The sequence below is a fragment of the Lissotriton helveticus genome, chromosome 7 (assembly GCF_964261635.1).
Source record: "Lissotriton helveticus chromosome 7, aLisHel1.1, whole genome shotgun sequence".
Classification (NCBI taxonomy): Eukaryota; Metazoa; Chordata; class Amphibia; order Caudata; family Salamandridae; genus Lissotriton; species Lissotriton helveticus.
Genome location: NC_136068.1, coordinates 1346953459 through 1346966830, shown reverse-complemented (window position 1 = coordinate 1346966830; position 13372 = coordinate 1346953459).

The following is a 13372-nucleotide window of genomic DNA, read 5'->3' as shown; positions in this document are numbered from 1 at the left end:
CTGAGAAAGGAGTGTATGCTGTAATAGGAAGTGAGGGATGTCTGGTCAAGCAAAGAAAATGCCACTTGATAAACCATCGAAAATTGAGTGGCGAATCTCCTGAAAAAAAGGAGTTTTTCTATTTAGCACTTTTGCAACTTTTTAAGCCTTGGCGTGCAGAAGAGGAACTGCTTGGAGATTTCCTTTGTTACGAAGACTCATTCAATGCTGCCAAGGAGACCATAGAATGTCCTGCTTTTCCCAAATATGTAGAAATGTTGAATGTGGAAATTGAGCAGGAAGCAACGATTGCAGCCGAGATTGCCAGAGACAGTTCTCAGGACAGTCAGAGTTCTGCTTCATTGAGTCAGGATCCACTAGGAGGACCTCTTATCGAAAATGAAGCTGCCACTGCTATGAATGAAGTGGAAAGAGCCATGGCACATGCTCAGGAGGATGTGGTTAACTTAGAAGAGTTGGAAAGACAACTCAACGTTGAGCAGAGGAAAATATATGACGAACTTACCATGCAAATTGATCATGGATTAAGTCATGACAAGAAAGAGTGCTCATGTACGTCGTTGAAGCCTGTCCGACTGTACGTGAGTGGAGAAGCGGGAACTGGAAAAAGTTTCCTTATTAAAGCAATTTCATGTTATTTGCAGGAAAGGACAGAGTCATCGCTGTCTTGTGTTGTCACCGCTCCAACTGGACTGGCAGCACATAACATTAAAGGGATTACTTTACATCGTTTACTGATGCTGCCAGTGGAGCATGACAACAAATTAGAATATCACAAGCTATCTGGAGATGCTTGTTTTGAAGTTTCAAGAGTCTTGAGGAAAATGAAACTTCTTATCATTGACGAAGTAAGCATGGTTTCCAATGTCATGCTTGGCTTTGTGCATTTGAGAATGCAAGAAGTTCTCAAAACAGAGTATGATGTGTTATTTGGTGGCAAACACATCATTGTTTTCGGAGATCTTCTGCAGCTGACACCAGTGAAAGGGCAACCTGTGTTCAAAATGCTCACGCATGAAGATACCAGGAAGTGCTTAGGGAGTATTGGCAACGTCAATATATGGTTAAACTTCAATTATGCTGAACTGCATGAAAATATGCGTCAGGCAAAGGATGAAGTTTACAAGACTATTCTACAAGATGTTAGAATTGGAAAAGTGACCGAGCATGGGAAAGAAGCTTTACATGCACGATTACTGACAAATTTATATCCAGACGAAGATGTTGTGCCTGAGAATATTTTTCAGAAAGTTACTGAGAAAAAATCTGGAATATGTTTGATGCCAACTCTTGCAGAATGTGCCAAATTCAACAACAAAATGTTGCATTTAGAAAAGCAAGAGATTGTGAAATTGGAAGCTATTGACAGAGTAGAGCATATGGGATCAACAATTATTTTGTCTGAGAATCTGAAAACAAAATTGGATTCATTAGAGAAGAGTATATCTAAAACTGCGGGTTTTGAAAAGACTCTGAATGTGTGCTTGAACTGCCGTATAATTTTAAGAAGGAATTTACATGTTGAAAGAGGTCTGGTAAATGGATCAATGGGTAATGTTGTTGATTTTGTGAAATACAGAAATAGAGATGGAATTGAATTTTTAAAAATTAAATTTGATGGCATTGAGGAAGTACAGCTAATTGCTCGTTGTTCTGATAGATTTTTGCTTGTAAAAGACTTATATGTTCGTCGTAAGCAGTTTCCTGTTTGCTTGGCATATGCGGTGACAATCCATAAATCGCAAGGTTTAAGTGTAGACTGTGCATTGGTGAATATTGGCAGTTCTGTGTTCAAGGAGGGTATGGCATATGTGGCATTGTCACGAGTTAGGACTTTATCGGGATTGTACTTGATTGAGTGTGATGTCACAAACATTTGTGCGGATCTAGATTGTGTTAAGGAATACAATAGGTTGAGAAGAGAGTATGCGCCACATTTGCCTCAGTATCCTTTGTTTGAAAAACGTGTGGTAGGCCGGAAACGAAGAAATGTGACCAATACTGGGGAGGTTGTAGCAAAAAGACGAAAAGTCGATGAACCTGAAATTATAAGCAGAAACAAAAAGGATTCTGTTGAAGATGTTGTTGGTTTTCAATTTGAAAACAGTTCTGGTGTCAACTGCTATGCTAATGTAGTGGTTAATGTTTTGTTTTCTCTACAAAATGTAAAAGAAGAGATTGTGGTCAATTCTGATCAAAGATTTTGCAGTTTGTTAAATTCTGTGTTAGAGAAATGTAGCACTGATAGAACAAACATAGAAAGTGTGTCTGAAATTCGAAATCTGTTAGACAGATGTTCAGGCCAAACACAATTCTCTCAAAATAGTCAGCAAGATTGTCAGGAGTTTTTAATGTATATGCTTGATGTATTGTATGCTGAAGGTGTAGATGTAGATCATCTGTTTGGGCTTTCTTATCAATGGCAGCATGACTGCGAGAACTGTAGGGTATCAAGTAGTACTAGTGTAGACTCAGAAAGATTTATATATTTAACTTTGCCAGACAGTAAATCAGTCTCTTTTAATAAGCTAGTAAAAGCAGCTGATCACAATATGGAGTGTAGGCAATGTAAATCTGAAATGATGTCCACATTATTTATACGAACATATGGCCAGTATGTCATTTTAATGTTCCAACGATGTAGGCCTGATGGAACAAAATTGACAACTTTAATTAAAAATGTTGTGGCTTCACAGTTGTCAATATCAGGAAGGACTTTTGTAACTGTAGCAATTATATATCATGATGGTTCTTCAATAACATCAGGACATTATACAGCTTATTTAAAGTGTAGAAATGGCTGGTCATTCTGCAATGATTCTGTTTTAATTTTCAAAAAAAAATTGCCATATGACCTTAAAAACTCTTACCTGGTGTTTTTAAAACCAAAATTTTAGGGAAAGAATCTCGGGATGTGCTCTGAGGAATTTCAAGAAGTTCTCATGGCTCCTACTCTATTTGGCCTTGAAGATAAGTGTAGTACAGAGACATAACTTTTTACCATAACACTGGACGTTATTGAGAAATACGTGCACTTTGAATGAGTTCAGAAAAACTATTTCTTTTTATAAGCTAATTGAAGCAGCGAATCAAAACATGGAGTAGAGGGAATGTAAGTCTGCAATGCTGTCTACTGTTTTACATTGCTTTGTGATTAAAAGTGATGTAGAGAATTAAATAATTGTACTAGTCATAAAGGTAGTGTAAGTCTGCTTCATAGTAAGCAGTATCAGTGTGATAGGAAATGTAGAACATGATTGAGCAAGAAGGGGAAGATATTACTAGTCCAGGATTGTGTAAATGATCTTCAACATTTTAATTCTGAAAGTTGCGGAAATGCGAAAAGACGGGATTGGCCAACAAGAAATCCAAGAGTTATACATGGCTCTGACAAGATTTGGCCTTGTGGAATCTTGTGGTAGAGAGCAAGAAGTCATTTATTGTATGTAACATGTTTTTGAAAACGATGGAGGTTTTCTTTCAGAAAGTGGCGGGTTGAAAGTAATAACAGCACAACAGAGTGTAAGCTGTTCATAGGACATCCTTGGCCGTCAAGGAAAGTAAGTTAACTTTAAGGAGTTCTGAATTCTGATTTGTAATGTATGGGTTTTTTAAACACAATCATTTTGATTGTGTTTTTTTTTCCCCGCTGTTATATGATGAATACCTTCAAGTCACTGTTTTAGTGAAATTTGATACATTCTGAGAACAGCAAAAATAAACCATTTAACATGTATAATTAATTCTGTTCTGTTTGCATTTATGATGTATATGTAGAACTGTGTAGGAGGCATGGAGAAGGTGAGGCTTCTGTAAGTGTCAAAGTTGTTGAACACAGTGCTCATATTCTACGTAGTCTTTTATATTTCATTACTTTCACTGTTTCTGACTGATCTAAACATTTTTTTTTAAAAAGAACAGTAAGTATAAGGGAAGGAAACAGACAGTTATGTTAAAAGAAACACAGCTATAGGGAATAAACTAGGGATACTGTTACCCGCAATCCTCTGCTGATGATGTCACTGAGCATGTCATGAATGATGTAATATGTGACATCATCAGCAGTGGATTACGGGTAATAGTATCTCTAGTTTACTCCCCTATAGCTGTCTTTCTTTTAACATAACTGTCTGTTTCCTTCCCTTATACTTACTGTTCTTTTTTTAAAAAAAAATGTGTTGGTTCGCTTCCGGTTCGCGTACCGGGGAGCGAACTGGGAAGCGAACTAAGAGAAATAGAGGTTGGCACAGTTGCAAATATTGTACCAATTTTTTAATAACGGGGAGGTAGTTCTGAAAAGAACTTTTTTTTTTATTGTTTTTGTTGTTTTATATTTTTTTTATTATTTTTCGGAACATTTTTTTACTTTTTTTGAATTTTTCTGAACAGTTTTATATTTTTTGGGGTTTTTCTTGGAGGGGGCAATGAAAACGATTCATTGTAAAGGGCTCAACAGGAGCAAGAAAACAAAAAAAAAGAATTTATTGTTTGGGGAGTTTCGGACAAACATGAGCATGATTGTCAATAGCTCTGTTGATCAGAGTGATGCTACTTTCTCCGTAGCAAATGAATCCACTGCAATGTACGCAGACTTGTTTTACTTCACGAAATCTCGTTTGTATATTTGGCACCATCTCCCTGCCCTCTGGTCCCGTTACTTCCGGTACAACAGATCTTCTGGCCATAATAGGGAGATTATCTAGGTCGTCCTGTTCCTCTTCTTCCTCTTCTTGCTGAATTATAACTTTAGCAGGTGGTCCACTCTTCCTTGGATGTGGTGGAGGTGGTGGGGAAGCACCAGCTGAAGCTAGTAAAGAAGCCATTGCTCACTGGTAACAAAGGGTCTTTCTCTCACAATGATGAAAGTCAGAGTGAGGAAAGAAGGAGGGATTTTCACCATTTGGGAAACAAAATAGTTCTCAACCAATGAAAAGTGTTCATTTTAGATCATATGACCTAGTCTTACATCATTAGGAAACCGAAAGTGAAATGAACCAATGAAAAGTGTTATTACCAAGTCACATGACCTGCTGTGTTTACGTTACGCGCTTTGCAGGGCCTCCCGGTTTGCTTCCAGAAACCTGTGCTTTGCGACTCGGTAAGCGTACGAGTTCGCTAATGTAGCACGTCATATGACGTATCACGCGACAACGCGAAACGTCATGCGGACGGGAGGCGTCACGATGTTGTTTTCTAACGCGGCAGTTGCGGTAAAGAAACGTTTACCGGCTCGCGGTCTATTTCGCGGCATCAAGGTCAGCTAACGGGAAGCTTCCCGATTCGCGAAGCGGGAACGAAGAAAAAAAAATATTAAAAAAAAAAGTTATTAATAAACATATAAAATATATTTTGGGATTTAAAGAAGAATACATTTTACAGCTACAGATATTAGCTGTTAAAAAACCAATGAAATTCACTGAAAAAACCATAGGTTATAGACCATATATAGTTAGGAATTAGCATTTACAAAACCTTGAAAATTCACTGAAAAAACCATAGGTTATAGACCATATATAGTTAGGAATTAGCATTTAAAAAACCTTATTTTACTCACACAAAACCATTGAAATTCCATATATAGTTAGTTGCACTAACTATATATCGCGCACCCGCAATCCACTGCTGATGATGTCACATATTACATCATTCATGACATGGTCAGTGACATCACTGATGACATCACTGATGACAACATCCAGTGATTATGTGTTTCTGTAAAGTTTAAATATGTTTTACATATTGAAGAATGAGTGGATGTATAAGTGTCTGAATGAAGGTTTTAGTAGGTGCGTGATTGACTGTATGAGTGAGTGATTAAATGCGTCTTACTGAATGCACGGGTTAGTGACTAAACTGTCTAAAAGTGTGCATCAGTATGTCTGTTGTTGTGCAAGCTGCTGCATGTGTTGATCAGTAGCTATATAAGTAGCTATATGGGTTATTGATTGGTTGCACAAGTATTTGTATGGGAGACTGAGTGTGTGTATGGCTGGCTGGGAGGTGTGTGACTCTGTGCAGATCAATGTGTACTTGTATCAGTGATTCTATAAGAGAGTAACTATGTGTTAGTATATGTTTCAAAAATGTAAGGTGTTCTGTGTTTAACTGTATAGATGAGAAAATGGAAGTGTGATTGATTCTTTTCAGGACTGACTAGGTGTGTGAGTAACTCCATGGATGAGTGGCAGAGTGTGAGTGTCTGTATAGGTGTATGAGTGCATATGATAGTGTTGTAAAGATGAGTGATTGTATGTATGAATGATTGTATGAGTGAATGTGTGTGTAGACATAGGAATCAGTGAGTGTGTATGTAGTAACTAGTATTGGTGTGTCAATGGTTTCAAAAATGATACTCTCTATTTAACACTGGGTGTAACGGAGGTTATATTAGAGTGTGAGGAGATGCATTGTATTATCACATGAATGATATCATCAGTGATGTGATCATTGATGTCAAGTGAGATGTCATCAGTGATGTCATCAGTGATGTCACTGACCATGTCATGAATGATGTAATATGTGACATCATCAGCAGTGGATTGCGGGTGCGCGATATATAGTTAGTGCAACTAACTATATATGGAATTTCAATGGTTTTGTGTGAGTAAAATAAGGTTTTTTAAATGCTAATTCCTAACTATATATGGTCTATAACCTATGGTTTTTTCAGTGAATATATATATATATATATATATATATATATATATATATACATATTTCAGCAAGCAATCCATTCGTAAAATAGACATAGACGTACTCGAAACACTGGAGTTGCTGGTGCACGAAAATGTATTTGGCAGGAAACAACGCGTTTCACCTTTCGGCTTGATCACGTTTCAGCTGTGAAACCAAAAGTGTGTCCTTATAATTCATTATACAAAATAAAAATAGGACTAATCACCCTAGTGTATACAAACAAGGAATCATCGTGGCGGCCATGACAGGCTGATTATGAATGCATGATGGAATATACACTTCTCATTTGTGAATCAATTTTTCTACGGTTTTTCCACTCGTAGAAATAAACATTATAAATTCTAGAAATATTAAACAGAATTTCATGTTTTTTAACATATTTAAAATATAGTCAAAATATTCCGGAAATATACATGAACATAGCGCAAAATTATCACTTTATTTTTTATTTTATTTATTTTTGCGGGTTTATAACGCGCTTGAATCGACTCTTTATCAGAGTATCTCTGCGCCCAAAAAACACCAGAAGCATAGTCAACAGTCTATGGATAGTAATTTAGTTCTGAAACAAGAATGTTTTGAGCTTCTTTCGGAAGCTCAGGTGTTCCGAACATTGCCTCAGCTCAAGGGGTAACTTATTCCATAGAGTCGGCCCAACTACAAATAAGGCCTTACCACCCTGTCTGGTCTTTCTCACAGCAGGAACTCTCAAGGGAAGTTGGTTACTGGACCTAAGAGACCGGGCCGGGTTATATGGAGTGAATTTATCTCTCCAGTGCAGTGGCCCTAGTCCGTTTAGGCTCTTGTGTATTAAACAACAGGTCTTAAATTTTACCCGGTTACGGACTGAGAGCCAATGCAATTTCTCCAAGAGAGGTTTAGACGGTGTTCTAGGGGGGGCATTTAATATTAGCCTAGCCGCGGTGTTTTGAATCATCTGGAGTTTGGCCAGTACCCCATCATTGGCCGATAACAGGAGTCCATTACAATAGTCAATACGACTGAGTATCAGAGCTTGCACCAAGGTTTTTCTGGTGTAATCTGGCAGCAGGGGGAAGACCTTTCGCAACATGCCGATGACATGGAAGCAGGAACCCACAATGATGTTGCAATGTTGCTTAAAAGAGAGTTCACAATCCAAGCGAACTCCTAAATTTTTCACAACCATTTTAGGGTCTGGGACCGGGCCAAGGTCTTGCGGCCACCAGTCCGGGGTCCATAGGATCTTTGCTTCCCCAAAGAGTACAACTTCTGTTTTGCCTACATTGCATTGTAAGCAATTAGAAGTCATCCAATTTGCTACCGCCTTCATGCCTTTGGAAAAAGAAGTTTTCACTTCGTCGGTTAGAGTTTTAAAAGGAAACAGGAGCTGGGTATCATCCGTGTATACACATAGATGTTAAAAAGAGTTGGGCTCAGGCAAGAGCCCTGTGGCACCCCCTTAGTAATCTCAGTTTCTGCCGAGCAAAATGTACCCATACTAACCGATTGAAACCGGTTGGATAGGAAACTTCTTAACCAGGCCAGTGCTGCGCTCACCAGACCGATCTTAGCAAGCCGCTCGAGCAGAATATTATGAGATATAGTGTCGAACGCTGCCGACAGATCTAACAGTACCAGGACTACCGAATTACCCTTGTCCTGGTACATGTGTAGATCATCCGTTACTGACAATAGTGCCGACTCGGTACTATGCTTCGGCCTAAAGCCAAATTGCGAATGATCTAGACTGCCGGTCTGTTCGATATAGCTCGAAAGGTGCTTATCTTTCTGTGAGCTTTCCCATGAATGGAAGTAGGGATATCGGTTTAAGATTAGACAAATCCGTCCAAGGGATTGTAGTATTCTTCCTAATAGGTCTTACCGATGCCTTTTTCCATTCCATGGGCACTCGGCCTTCAGTCAATGATAGGTTTATCAAACATTGAATCCCTGTGCCCAGTGTATGAGCCACCACCGGCATCATTCTGGCTGGAATCGTGTCCGAAGGGCTGCCACTCTTGGTTTGACTCACCAAGCATTGCACTTCTTCCAAAGAGATGGGAGGGAATGCACTTAGAGTGTCTGAATAGGTTTCTTCTTCGACTAAAGGAAGTGAAAAATCTGCCATAGAAGATCGGTTGGCACTCATGATGTTATCATAGATCTTATCAATCTTAGTTCTAAAAAATTGCGATATTTTATCGCATAACTGTTGTGAGGAAAGTTCAACACTCTCACAAGCCACTGGCTTAACAAAGGATTGGAGAATTTGATACAATACCCTGGGAGCATTTCCTGCGGCCGAAATAAGGGACGCAATGTGATTCTTGTGAGCAACCCGAATAGCCTTGTGATAGACAGTGAGAGCTAACCAATAGTTTTTCCGGTCGCCCACTCTGTGTGATGTTCTCCAGATCTTTTCCAGCTTTCTGGCGGCCCGTTTTAGGGAGCGTAGGTGTTCAGAAAACCACACTTCCTGTTTGTGTGCAGGACGTGGATCAAACACTTTCATAGGGGCAATAGTATCTACTGCCGTGCGGACGGCTAGATCATATTTGGCCAGCGCCATTTCAATTCCCTCTGTAGGATTGAATGAGGGCTCAACAAACCTCTCTAGGAAACCTTCAGGGGTCACCTTATGCCATTGTCTTCGTCTATTAGGCAATACTACAGGTCGAGGGGGCAGTTTACTTAGATTTAGTGTGTTAAATTCAATAATAAAATGGTCTGTCCATTTTACCTGGGTGGGAGGGAGACAATTAATATTTGAAGTATTCGAAAAAATAAGATCCAGAGTATGCCCTGCCTGATGGGTTGGACCTATATTTTGCTGCGTAAGACCAAGTAGAGCAAGATCAGTCAGTAATGACTGCGCATCACCATTCTCTTTCAACTCACTATGGACATTGAAATCTCCAAGGAGTAGGAATTCACTTCCAAGGTCTATATGTGGAGCCAATGCCTCTAACAGAGGGATGGAGAAATTTACGCAGGAGCCCAGGGGGCGGTAAACTAAAGCTCCTTTACGGCCTATTTTGTTGTATTAATCTTAAAAATCATCAGTTCTAGCTCGGGGTGCAACATTCTTCCAGAATTGTGATGGAAAGATGATTTTTGAAAACAATAGCTAGACCTCCCCCAGTTTTAACTGGGCGGTCTAATCTTAACATCTTATAGCCATCCGGGATCCCTAGTGTAATTATTGGTACTGAGTGTGGTTTTAACCAAGTTTCGGTAAGGAAACATAGGTCTGGCTTTCTTGAGGAAATTAGATCCCAAACTTCAGGATAATGTTTGGATAGCGATCGAATGTTACATAGAAGATTCTTGCAACCTAGTTGTGTGTTTTGGATCAACCCTTTGGTGGACATATACTGTATATCATCCAATTTCCTATCACACAATGCCTGAAAATGACAATTTTTACATGAAAAAGGGCCCTCTGGGGGGGTTCCCCCCTCCCCAGTACATCCTGGCCAGAGGGGAGTCCGTAAGCCTAATAAGTCTCGTGCAGTGTACCTTACCCGAGTTGTAGCATGACAAACAGAGACAGCAGATGAAAAAGCCATAGCCCCTAGCCCCGTCCAGTCGCGGACGGGCGCAGACGGGCTTCTCTCTGGCTTGTCTCAGGCGCGTTCTCAGGCGCACCCCTGCGCGCGACCGCTGCGTGCTCGAGGCGATGAGAGGGCTAAGTAGCCTTTCTGAATGGGAGCGTAGACCGCTACCCACTTGTACTAGCGGAAGTGGAGTGTGTGTGTCTGCCTCTTACCTGTCCGCCCTCCGCTCTACGGCGCTAATAGCCGAGTCGGACCGAGGCGGGGAGGCTAAACCATCGAGTGCAGACTCCCTTGAGTAAGTCAACTTTGATACCCTTTTGACCCTAAGCAGCGTGGGAGGTTATTTAAAATAAAAATGAAACAGTTGTGCTTTTAAAATTTCCAACTCGTGCAAATTATAGCAACATCAAACATCCAGGATTTAGGATTAAAAATACTTTGTCCACATTTACTGTGCTTGAGGAAGCTGTCTGGCGTCAAGCGGGTCGGGGAGACTCTGCCACCGTCCTCCCTACCGCAATCCACCGGCAGCTCCTCCCTGCCTCAGTAGCCTTTCTGAATGGGAGACTAGACCGCTACCCGCTTGTACTAGCAGAAGTAGAGTGTGTGTGTCTGCCTCTTACCTGTCCGCCCTCCGCTCTACGGCGCTAATAGCCGAGTCGGACCGAGGCGGGCAGGCTAAACCATTGAGTGCAGACTCCCTTGAGTAAGTCAACTTTGATACCCTTTTGACCCTAAGCAGCGTGGGAGGTTATTTAAAATAAAAATGAAACAGTTGTGCTTTTAAAATTTCCAACTCGTGCAAATTATAGCAACATCAAGCATCCAGGATTTAAGATTAAAAATACTTTGTCCACATTTACTGTGCTTGAGGAAGCTGTCTGGCTTCAAGCGGGTCGGAGAGACTCTGGCACCGTCCTCCCTACCGCAATCCGCCAGCAGCTCCTCGTTGCCTAAGTAGCCTTTCTGAATGGGAGACTAGACTGCTACCCGCTTGTACTAGCGGAAGTGGAGTGTGTGTGTCTGCCTCTTACCTGTCCGCCCTCCGCTCTACGGCGCTAATAGCCGAGTCGGACCGAGGCGGGCAGGCTAAACCATCGAGTGCAGACTCCCTTGAGTAAGTCAACTTTGATACCCTTTTGACCCTAAGCAGCGTGGGAGGTTATTTAAAATAAAAATGAAACAGTTGTGCTTTTAAAATTTCCAACTCGTGCAAATTATAGCAACATCAAACATCCAGGATTTAGGATTAAAAATACTTTGTCCACATTTACTGTGCTTGAGGAAGCTGTCTGGCGTCAAGCGGGTCGGGGAGACTCTGCCACCGTCCTCCCTACCGCAATCCGCTGGCAGCTCCTCCCTGCCTCAGTAGCCTTTCTGAATGGGAGACTAGACCGCTACCCGCTTGTACTAGCGGAAGTGGAGTGTGTGTGTCTGCCTCTTACCTGTCCGCCCTCCGCTCTACGGCGCTAATAGCCGAGTCGGACCGAGGCGGGCAGGCTAAACCATTGAGTGCAGACTCCCTTGAGTAAGTCAACTTTGATACCCTTTTGACCCTAAGCAGCGTGGGAGGTTATTTAAAATAAAAATGAAACAGTTGTGCTTTTAAAATTTCCAACTCGTGCAAATTATAGCAACATCAAACATCCAGGATTTAAGATTAAAAATACTTTGTCCACATTTACTGTGCTTGAGGAAGCTGTCTGGCTTCAAGCGGGTCGGAGAGACTCTGCCACCGTCCTCCCTACCGCAATCCGCCGGCAGCTCCTCGCTGCCTAAGTAGCCTTTCTTTAATGGGAGACTAGACTGCTACCCGCTTGTACTAGCGGAAGTGGAGTGTGTGAGTCTGCCTCTTACCTGTCCGCCCTCCGCTCTATGGCGCTAATAGCCGAGTCGGACCGAGGCGGGCAGGCTAAACCATCGAGTGCAGACTCCCTTGAGTAAGTCAACTTTGATACCCTTTTGACCCTAAGCAGCGTGGGAGGTTATTTAAAATAAAAATGAAACAGTTGTGCTTTTAAAATTTCCAACTCGTGCAAATTATAGCAACATCAAACATCCAGGATTTAAGATCAAAAATACTTTGTCCACATTTACTGTGCTTGAGGAATCGGTCTGGCGTCAAGCGGGTCGGGGAGACTCTGCCACCGTCCTCCCTACCGCGATATTGATAATATATCAGTTGGTTCATTTCATGAGTTACAGGTCTTTGCAAATATTTCATTTTGCTCAATGAAGTTGACATATTCAAAACCACGTGATACTCTCATTTTTGGCTATACATTATCTCCAAAACCAAATAAAAGATATTTGTGATGTTAGCTGCAATAGTTTCAATGAGTCCTTGCCCAAGTGGGTATATATACAACAACTCATTCGGAACACAACCATTATTTCAGTGTTCAATCCAAAACTGCCTTGGAAAGGAGAAATATAGCCTGGCTTCCAAGCCCAAGTGGGCGTTTGAGCCAAATCCCTGTAGTATCACTTCGTTCGAACAAGCGCTAGGTTTTTATTTCCAGGATTCAATGTTAGAAAGATAAGTTCTAATCCACTGCCATGGTCCAACCGATTCCATCAATCATACCTAGAAAAGTTAAAAAATATTAAAATCAGACACCTGTAGAGGCAACTGCAGAATTTCTCGTAGAATGTCATACTCTCTTATTTCATTCAGCAAGGTGCACAGCCAGTTCTTCATTTGAATTTAACCCATTCGGAGTCATACATTAAAAATCAATTATATATCTTGACTCCAATTTGCGTAGTACCAGTTTTCTATCCCTGCCTCGAATTCCCAAGTCCACCATATCTATAACCACCATCCATAAAAGATCTACAATCTGGAAATGATGGTCAAAGAAGTGACGTGCTACAGGGTACTGTTGATTGTTATTTTTTATTGCCCTTACATGCTCCATCACTCTCTTTTTGGCTCTATGTATTGTGCTACCCAGCTACCACCTGTCACATGGACAGATGAGTACATAGATGCAATACATAGAGTTAAAGGTCAGGGACTTGCGGATTATGAATTCTCTCCCAGATGTGGGAATTTGTAAGAGTATCACAATCTATGCTCTTCCGGCACGCCTTGCAGTTTTTACAGCATTTAAAGCCAGCCTTTGCTTTTTCCG